Source organism: Anopheles funestus (genome assembly GCF_943734845.2).
Source record: "Anopheles funestus chromosome X unlocalized genomic scaffold, idAnoFuneDA-416_04 X_unloc_160, whole genome shotgun sequence".
NCBI classification, from domain to species: Eukaryota; Metazoa; Arthropoda; class Insecta; order Diptera; family Culicidae; genus Anopheles; species Anopheles funestus.
This window is the reverse complement of record NW_026045106.1, coordinates 25,001-34,757: the sequence shown is the minus strand read 5'-3', so window position 1 is coordinate 34,757 and position 9,757 is coordinate 25,001. Positions and strand designations below refer to the sequence as shown.

Sequence of the window (9,757 nt, the reverse complement as noted above, 5' to 3'; positions counted from 1 at the left end):
CAAAAAGTACCCCCACTCTAGTAAAATTGGCCTGATTTTACTAGTCCCCGGTACCCGTACAGGCAAAATGAGCAAAATGCTCAAGTATGAATGGTTTTTGGCCCATAACTCGAATACTAGACGTCGCAGGGGGGTGTCGTGGAACAATTTTTGGTAGCCCTTGAAATTATCTATCGATTGACATATACTTGATTTTTGGCCAAAAAGTTCCCTAGACTAGTAAAAATCGCATCATTTTACTAGAGTCGGGTACCCTGGACGAAAAACCGCTATAATTGCGGTTTTTGGCTAATAACTCGAATACTAGACGTCGCAGGGGGGTGTCGTGGAACAATTTTTGGTAGCCCTTGAAATTATCTATCGAATGACATATACTTGATTTTTGGCCAAAAAGTTCCCTAGACTAGTAAAAATCGCATCATTTTACTAGAGTCGGGTACCCTGGACGAAAAACCGCTATAGTTGCGGTTTTTGGCTAATAACTCTAATACTAGACGTCGGAGGGGGGTGTCGTGGAACAATTTTTGGTAGCCCTTGAAATTATCTATCGAATGACATATACTTGATTTTTGGCCAAAAAGTTCCCTAGACTAGTAAAAATCGCATCATTTTACTAGAGTCGGGTACCCTGGACGAAAAACCGCTTAAGTTGCGGTTTTTGGCTAATAACTCGAATACTAGACGTCGCAGGGGGGTGTCGTGGAACAATTTTTGGTAGCCCTTGAAATTATCTATCGAATGACATATACTTGATTTTTTGACCAAAAAGTTCCTAGACTAGTAAAAATCGCATCATTTTACTAGAGTCGGGTACCCTGTACGAAAAACCGCTATAGTTGCGGTTTTTGGCCAATAACTCGAATACTAGACGTCGGAGGGGGGTGCCGTAGAACAATTTTTTGTAGCCCTTGAAATTACCTTTCGAATGATATATAGTGGTTTTTTGGTCAAACAGTGACCCCGAGACTAGTAACCCTCCATACACAAAACCGCCTAAAAAGTTTTGGTTTTGCAAAATTTTGAAAAGTGCGTCAAAAAATTTTTTTCAAAAAGTACCAAATCGTGATCAGAACTCACTATAGACCATAAAAAGTGAAATCCGATGGTCATTTGCAACACTTGGTCAATCGAGAAAAATTTCACTTTTTTACTAGAGTCGGGTACCCTGAACGAAAAATCGCTCAAGTGATGGTTTTTGGCCAATAACTCGAATACTAGACGTCGGAGGGGGGTGCCGTAGAACAATTTTTTGTAGCCCTTGAAATTACCTTTCGAATGATATATAGTGGTTTTTTGGTCAAACAGTGACCCCGAGACTAGTAACCCTCCATACACAAAACCGCCTACAAAAACTTTGTTTTGAAAAATTTTGAAAAGTTCAAAAAAATTTTTTTTTCAAAAACTACTAAAACGTGATAAGAACTTACTATAGACCATGAAAAGTGATATCCGATGATAATTTGCAAAAGTTGGTAACTAGTAAAAAATTTCACTTTTTTACTAGAGTCGGTGCAACGAGAAAAAAAAAGTCCGTGATGGAGAAAAATGGCACGTTTTCCACGCCTGTACGCTTTCGTTTTCTATATAGGGGGTAGGTGAGCCAGAAGCATGAATTTGACTGAGTACGTATCTTTATGAATTGGGCCCTTCTAAATCGATTGAGACTACCCCCAGGACGATCGGACGACTGCTTCTGGCTCAAAATGTGGTTTTTAGATTTTGATCGTCAATTATGAGAGAAAAAATCGATTAGAAGTAAAGATACGAAATGCTTGGTCTAAGTTGGGAAACGACTTCGGATATTTGTTGGACGTTGTCGTAGAAGGTCCGAGGACCAAGGAAAAGTGATTTCCAAGTGGATTTATGCACTATTAGTCGATGGTAAGATGTGAAATTAGTAGAACTTACCATACAGTTTGCGAAGTTGAAGCAATCGGTTGGTGAATATGGTACTGTCTGTCCAATTTGGTGGTTCGGAATGAGTGAAACGATGTTGATGATGGATAGACGTTCCGATTGCCCCCGATCGGGGAACATATAGTGGTCTTTAAGGTCCAAGTACCTATGTTTTGGTAAGCAGAACTGAGAGTTAAAGGATGAAAGTCGGCCATTCCTAATATCATCCTATCGGTGGTTCGCGAGTTGTTTAAGGACCGGAGCAGCTCGCGATGAAACGGTCCTAGGGTATTGGTTATCCATCCAAGGAAGAGTAAATGCGATCCTAGATGTGTGTCGTTGGCCGTTCTACCGGTATCGCCTATCGATGAGATATCGACGGGCATGCCTTACTCGAAAGTTGAATTCTAGGATCGATGGTCAAACAGACCTATGAGCGATAAACCAAACTGAACACGTATTGATGTCGGCTTTTCCTATCATTTGATGCCGCAGGTTGTTTAGGGACCGGAGCAACTTGCGGCCGAGACGGTCCCCGGGGGTTTCTTTCTCCAAGGAGTGGAAACTATTAAGCAAGAGTTGTAGCAAGATACGATCCTCTGATGTGTCGTTGGCCGTTCATGCGGTATCGCCTGTCGATGAGATATCGATGGGCATGCCTTACTCTACCGACCTTCTAATTGAGAGTATTAATCAGGGATCGATGGTCAAACAAGACCAATGAGCGATAAACCAAACTGAACACGTATTGATGTCGGCTTTTCCTATCATTTGATGCCGCAGGTTGTTTAGGGACCGGAGCAGCTTGCGGCCGAGACGGTCCCCGGGGGTTTCTTTCTCCAAGGAGAAGAAACGATTAAGCAAAAGTTGTAGCAAGATACGATCCTCTGATGTGTCGTTGGCCGTTCAAGCGGTATCGCCTGTCGATGAGATATCGATGGGCATGCCTTACTCTCCCGACTGGATTACTGAGAGTTTAATCAGGGATCGATGGTCAAACAGACCAATGAGCGATAAACCAAACTGAACACGTATTGATGTCGGCATTTCCTATCATTTGTCGCAGGTTGTTTAGGGACCGGAGCAGCTTGCGACCGAGACGGTCCCCGGGGGTTTCTTTCTCCAAGGAGTGGAAACGATTAAGCAAAAGTCGTAGCAATAATCGATCACCTGATGTGTCGTTGGCCGTTCTTGCGGTATCGCCTGTCGATGAGATATCGATGGGCATGCCTTACTCTCCTGACTGTTTAATTGAGAGTTATAATCAGGGATCGATGGTCAAAAAGACCTATGAGCGATAAACCAAACTGAACACGTATTGATGTCGGCATTTCCTATCATTTGTCGCAGGTTGTTTGGGGACCGGAGCAGCTTGCGACCGAGACGGTCCCTTCCCGAAAGATGGTGAACCGAGTCGTCTGGCGTAAAAACCGGACGACTCGAAAGGGCTTGACCCTTTCAAGTGAGCGATAATCACATTCTACGCTCAGTTCGACAGCTACAAGGCAATCACTCGCTATGTTCAGAGCTAATACATGCAACATGCCGGCATTGTTTCCACCGACGCATGGATTCAAGACTGGTGCACTTATTAGTTAAACCGTTCGCCTCCGGGTGTTTCGAGTTCAAGTCTGGATGAGGATTGATCTTGCTGGTAATAGCTTGAGCCCCTGAATAAGGGGTCGAAGCGTACATCTTGAGACCATGTACAACATATTACCAAATCGGCACCATGGGTTCGGGTGCAAGTGATGTAACCGTGAAAGATGTTGAGCAGCCCAACATCGGTTTACACACGCATAATAGGAAGGCAGCGCTGTCGACTGGTCAGTCGTGTAAGAAGTGTGCATTATCGATCACAAATATATTGGTGATCTGTAGGTTGCGCATACACCATACCCGGTGTAAAGTGCCGTGGTCCCCCCCGGGGGGGCTGCATCAAACCGTTCGCCACGCGAACTACCCAATGGAACGAACTCGATGCATTTAATAAGAAGAAGAGATAATAATGAAACACGGTCGATTTAAGAGTTGAAAACGTTGAAATGCCTATAAGCAAGTCTTAAGTTGGTGGTGACCGTTACGCCCCAACAAATTGGTGCCTTACCCTACACCAAAGAGCCATTCAACATGGTTCAAGTGAGCGATAATCACGCTCTACGCTCAGTATGACAGCTGCAAGGCAATCACTCGCTAAGTTCAGAGCTAATACATGCAACACGCCGGCATTGTTTCCACCGACGCATGGATTCAAGACTGGTGCACTTATTAGTTAAACCGTTCGCCTCCGGGTGTTTCGAGTTCAAGTCTGGATGAGGATTGTTCTTGCTGGTAATAGCTTGAGCCCCTGAATAAGGGGCCGAAGCGTACATCTTGAGAGTAAATGTACAACATATTACCAAATCGGCACCGTGGGTTCTGGTGCAAGTGATGTAACCATGAAAGATGTTGAGCAGCCCAACATCGGTTTACACACGCATAAGGGGTTTATTGTTATCTGTAGGTTGCGCATACACCATACCCGGTGTAAAGTGCCGTGGTCCCCCAGGGGGCTGCATCAAAACGTTCGCCATGCGAACTACCCAATGGAACGAACTCGATGTATTGAAAGAGATGAACAATTAATAGCGAGAATAGGGGCCCGGAAGCAATTCCGCGGCCCTACGGTCGATTCAAGAGTTGAAACGTTGTACAATCGTGGATAGCACCTAGTGCTAATATGGTGAGAGATAATGTGTGAGGAAATTTAGTTTCCTAAAGTTTAGTTAGTGGTTTCCGTTGTGCCCTAACAAACTTAAAGTTGGTGGTGACCGTTACACCCCAACAAATTGGTGCCTTACCCAACACCAAAGAGCCATTCCATATGGTTCTAGAGAGAGAGAGTTGTGTGGAAATTTATTTCCCACTAAGCGAGTGTGTGTCTGTAGTGGAACGAATTCTGGTTGATCCTACCAGTAATATACGCTTGTCTCAAAGGTTAAGCCATGCATGTCTAAGTACAAACATAAATGAATGTGAAACCGCATAAGGCTCAGTATAACAGCTATAATTCACAAGATCATCCTACCACTAGTTACTTGGATAACTGTGGAAAATCCAGAGCTAATACATGCAACATGCCGGGACTGTTGCCCTCGCGGGTAGCTGAACTGGTGCACTTATTAGTTAAACCAATCGCCTCCGGGCGGCTTGAGTTGAAGTCTGGATAAGGACGCAGATCGTATGGTCGCTTGTCGACTGACGACAGATCTTTCAAATGTCTGCCCTATCAACTATTGATGGTAGTGTAGAGGACTACCATGGTTGCGACGGGTAACGGGGAATCAGGGTTCGATTCCGGAGAGGGAGCCTGAGAAATGGCTACCACATCCAAGGAAGGCAGCAGGCGCGTAAATTACCCAATCCCAGTACGGGGAGGTAGTGACGAGAAATAACAATATGGACCTCTCTAACGATGGTCCATAATTGGAATGAGTTGAGTATAAATCCTTCAACAAGGATCAAGTGGAGGGCAAGTCTGGTGCCAGCAGCCGCGGTAATTCCAGCTCCACTAGCGTATATTAAAGTTGTTGCGGTTAAAACGTTCGAAGTTGATTGCCCGTCCAGACACGTGACCGCCACGGGCGCCCGGTTACACGCCGGGGCCGTTCGTGCGCGCGCTCACGGCTGCGACTCACAATGGTGTACTTGGGCGTTACTCTGTGAACGAGTACCGTGCTACCGGTTAACTCCGGCACGGGCTCCTCATGGTGCTCAAGATACTCACATTTACCTTGAACAAATTAGAGTGCTCAAAGCAGGCTAAGACAAAGCGTCCGGCCCCCCCGTGGGGTTGGCGTTGGCCGAGAATAATCTTGCATGGAATAATGGAATATGACCTCGGTTTATACGATTTCGTTGGTTTGTCAGAAACCTAGAGGTAATGATTAACAGAAGTAGTTGGGGGCATTGGTATTACGGCGCGAGAGGTGAAATTCGTAGACCGTCGTAGGACCAACTGAAGCGAAAGCGTTTGCCATGGATGCTTTCTTTAATCAAGAACGAAAGTTAGAGGATCGAAGGCGATTAGATACCGCCCTAGTTCTAACCGTAAACGATGCCAATTAGCAATTGGGAGACGCTACCCCTATTCGGTGCTCTCAGTCGCTTCCGGGAAACCAAAATCGGGTTCCGGGGGAAGTATGGTTGCAAAGTTGAAACTTAAAGGAATTGACGGAAGGGCACCACAAGAAGTGGAGCTTGCGGCTTAATTTGACTCAACACGGGAAAATTTACCAGGTCCAAACTTATCGAGGTAAGACAGATTGATAGCTCTTTCTCAAATTTAAGGGTAGTGGTGCATGGCCGTTCTTAGTTCGTGGAATGATTTGTCTGGTTAATTCCGATAACGAACGTGACTCAAACATGCTAACTAGAACGCTGTCAGCAGTGCGCCTCCGGGCGCACCTGACGTTACAGCCGGGCGGCGCCTTCACGGGCGGTCGTCGGCTACGTTTGCCCTGCTTAGCGGGACAACTTGTGTTTAGCAAGCTGAGAATGAGCGATAACAGGTCCGTGATGCCCTTAGATGTTCTGGGCTGCACGCGTGCTACAATGTGGGTCGCAGCGTGTTCTCGCCAATAGGCGCCCCCATTCCGAGAGGAACGGGAAATCACTAAAATGCCCATCTAGTCGGGATTGGGGACTGCAACGGTCCCCATGAACCTGGAATTTCTAGTAAGCACTAGTCATTAGCTAGTGCTGATTACGTCCCTGCCCTTTGTACACACCGCCCGTCGCTACTACCGATGGATTATTTAGTGAGGTTTCTGGAGGCTTACCTTCCGCGGTTCCTTCGTGAGCTGCAGCTGGCATGGCTGAAGTTGACCGAACTTGATGATTTAGAGGAAGTAAAAGTCGTAACAAGGTTTCCGTAGGTGAACCTGCGGAAGGATCATTACTGATGATCGTCCGCGAGTGACCAACCATGGGCTGCCTTCGGTGTAGCTCGGTCGCTCGCTTGCTATGTGTCAGAATTTGTTGAAAGCCAACTCGTTCGTTGTACACTTTGATGGGTGACCATCACTGTGTCTCCGTGCCGAGCTAGATCTCCCCTAGCCGTAAGGCACTTGAACGCCCCTTCGACGACGAGTTGCATGTGTGTGGTATGTGTCAGAATCTGGTGAAGCTTTCTGCATGTGATGTGCCTTGTGTGGATCCGTGGCCATTGCATTGTGTCTGGTGCTTAGATACCCAGACACTTAGAACGCTTGCGCGGAAAGCAAACTCGATCGTTGTACACTTTGATGGGTGACCATCACTGTGTCTCCGTGCCGTGCTAGATCCCCCCTAGCCGTAAGGCACTTTGAACGCCCCTTCGACGACGAGTTACAAGAGTGTGGTATGTGTCAGAATCTGGTGAAGCTTTCTGCATGTGATGTGCCTTGTGTGGATCCGTGGCCATTGCATTGTGTCTGGTGTGTAGGTACCCAGACACTTAGAACGCTTGCGCGGAAAGCAAACTCGATCGTTGTACACTTTGATGGGCAACCATCACTGTGTCTCCGTGCCGTGCTAGATCTCCCCTAGCCGTAAGGCACTTTGAACGCCCCTTCGACGACGAGTTACAAGAGTGTGGTATGTGTCATAATCTGGTGAAGCTTTCTGCATGTGATGTGCCTTGTGTGGATCCGTGGCCATTGCATTGTGTCTGGTGTGTAGGTACCCAGACACTTAAGCAAACTCGATCGTTGTACACTGTGATGGGCGAGCATCACTGTGTCTCCGTGCCGTGTAAGAGCTCCCCTGGCCATCAGGCACTTGAAAGGTCCTTCGACGACGAGTTACAATAGTGGTGTGTTAGATACGTCAGGTGATGGTATCTACTGTTGTGCAATACGTATCCGGCCACGGCACGGAACGAACGGGAACTGTGGTGCAGACATACAAAGAGTTAAGCCTATTAGTCATTAACTCTAAGGACGGGGCCATGGGGCGGTACGCAAAGGATACGGATGAGCGAGTATGCAGGCCCAATACTCAATAGCTCGATCCGATCCAAGCACATGAGTTGACTGCGGCGCCAGGTTAACCAATGTGCTAGATTCTATTTGGCCAGTAGAATCTTGTGTCTTATGCGATTTGATACCAAGACACCAGAACGAAAGTTAGTTGAAGAGTTATTAAACTCTTATGAAGTATGGTTGTGCAATCACAACTTATGACTTTAACCTATAAAGTGGATATGGACTTGCAATTATAACATGGAATCTCTACACACCCCATGAGCTCGATCCAATCCACGCACACGAGTTGCCTGAGTAGCGACAGGTATACCGATGTGCAATACGTATCCGGCCACGGCACGGAACGAACGGGAACTGTGGTGCAGACATACAAAGAGTTAAGCCTACTAGTCATTAACTCTAAGGACGGGGCCATGGGGCGGTACGCAAAGGATACGGATGAGCGAGTATGCAGGCCCAATACTCAATAGCTCGATCCGATCCAAGCACATGAGTTGACTGCGGCGCCAGGTTAACCAATGTGCTAGATTCTATTTGGCCAGTAGAATCTTGTGTCTTACGCGATTTGATACCAAGACACCAGAACGAAAGTTAGTTGAAGAGTGATTAAACTCTTATGAAGAATGGTTGTGCAATCACAACTTATGACTTTAACCTATAAAGTGGATATGGACTATCAATTATAACATGGGGCACACACCATGTTCTCGATCCAATCCACGCACACGAGTTGCCTGAGTAGCGACAGGTATACCGATGTGCAATACGTATCCGGCCATAGGCACGGAACGAACAGGAACTGTGGTGCAGACATACAAGGGCCATGGGGCGGTACGCAAAGGATACGGATGAGCGAGTATGCAGGCCCAATACTCAATAGCTCGATCCGATCCAAGCACATGAGTTGACTGCGGCGCCAGGTTAACCGATGTGCTAAGAGAGTTGTTCCTGGGCCTTCAAAGTGACTTCAAAACTATCTTAGCGAATGGTGGCCATGGGCGTAGACATGAGCCACAAGTCACAAGGCCTGGGACTATTGGGTAATAAAGACAACTTAGTCAGAAAGTTAGTCTTTGGACGTACCACCGGGATTGTGTTACATTGGGAACCTTACTATAAAACCCTAGGCAGGGGATCACTCGGCTCATGGATCGATGAAGACCGCAGCTAAATGCGCGTCACAATGTGAACTGCAGGACACATGAACACCGATAAGTTGAACGCATATTGCGCGTCGGACGATTAAACCCGGCCGATGCACACATTCTTGAGTGCCTATCAATTCCTTGATATACAACAAACCAAACTTCAGGGTGGAGCGTGCCACAATAGAACACTATGGCGAGCAGCCCGTCTAGTGTCGTGGGGGAAACACGCTTCCACACTGTGCATAATGGCGTGCTCGGGACCTTTGTTGGGACCGCAGGGCGCTGAAAGTAAAGGGGTGAACCGCATAAATCGCACGCACGTAAACGCGCACACACACAAATAGAGTGAGACGTATCGTAGGATACCGCTAAGAGTACGTTGTGAAACATGGGGAAATTCAATCGAAAACCTCTTTGATGTCCAAGATTTCGTTGACCGTATCCGTCGTAATACTGGATCAACGTGCTTGGGGGAAAACGTCAAAGGGTTTTATAATAGTGGTGCATGATTAACCCATCGATGCCCGAGGGGAACATGTTGTCCAATACAATAGTGGTGCAGTTGGCTCGACATGCTCGGGGGGAGACATCGTGGGTCCAAGTCGACCAAGTCGACCGGGAGTTGTTGTTGAGAGATCGAATCAAAACGATGCCGAGCGGAACTCGTTGTCCTTATTGGAGTGATATTCGGACAACGTGCTCGGGGGG

General features: G+C 46.9%; 1 non-coding gene across 1 annotated transcript; it reads left to right on the top strand.

Moving 5' to 3' along the window:
• The first annotated feature begins 9,020 nt into the window (after positions 1–9,020).
• Positions 9,021–9,178, top strand: LOC125772972 (5.8S ribosomal RNA). Its single transcript, XR_007419794.1, has one exon. It is a non-coding gene; the product is annotated as a 5.8S ribosomal RNA (ribosomal RNA).
• Positions 9,179–9,757: the final 579 nt, after the last annotated feature.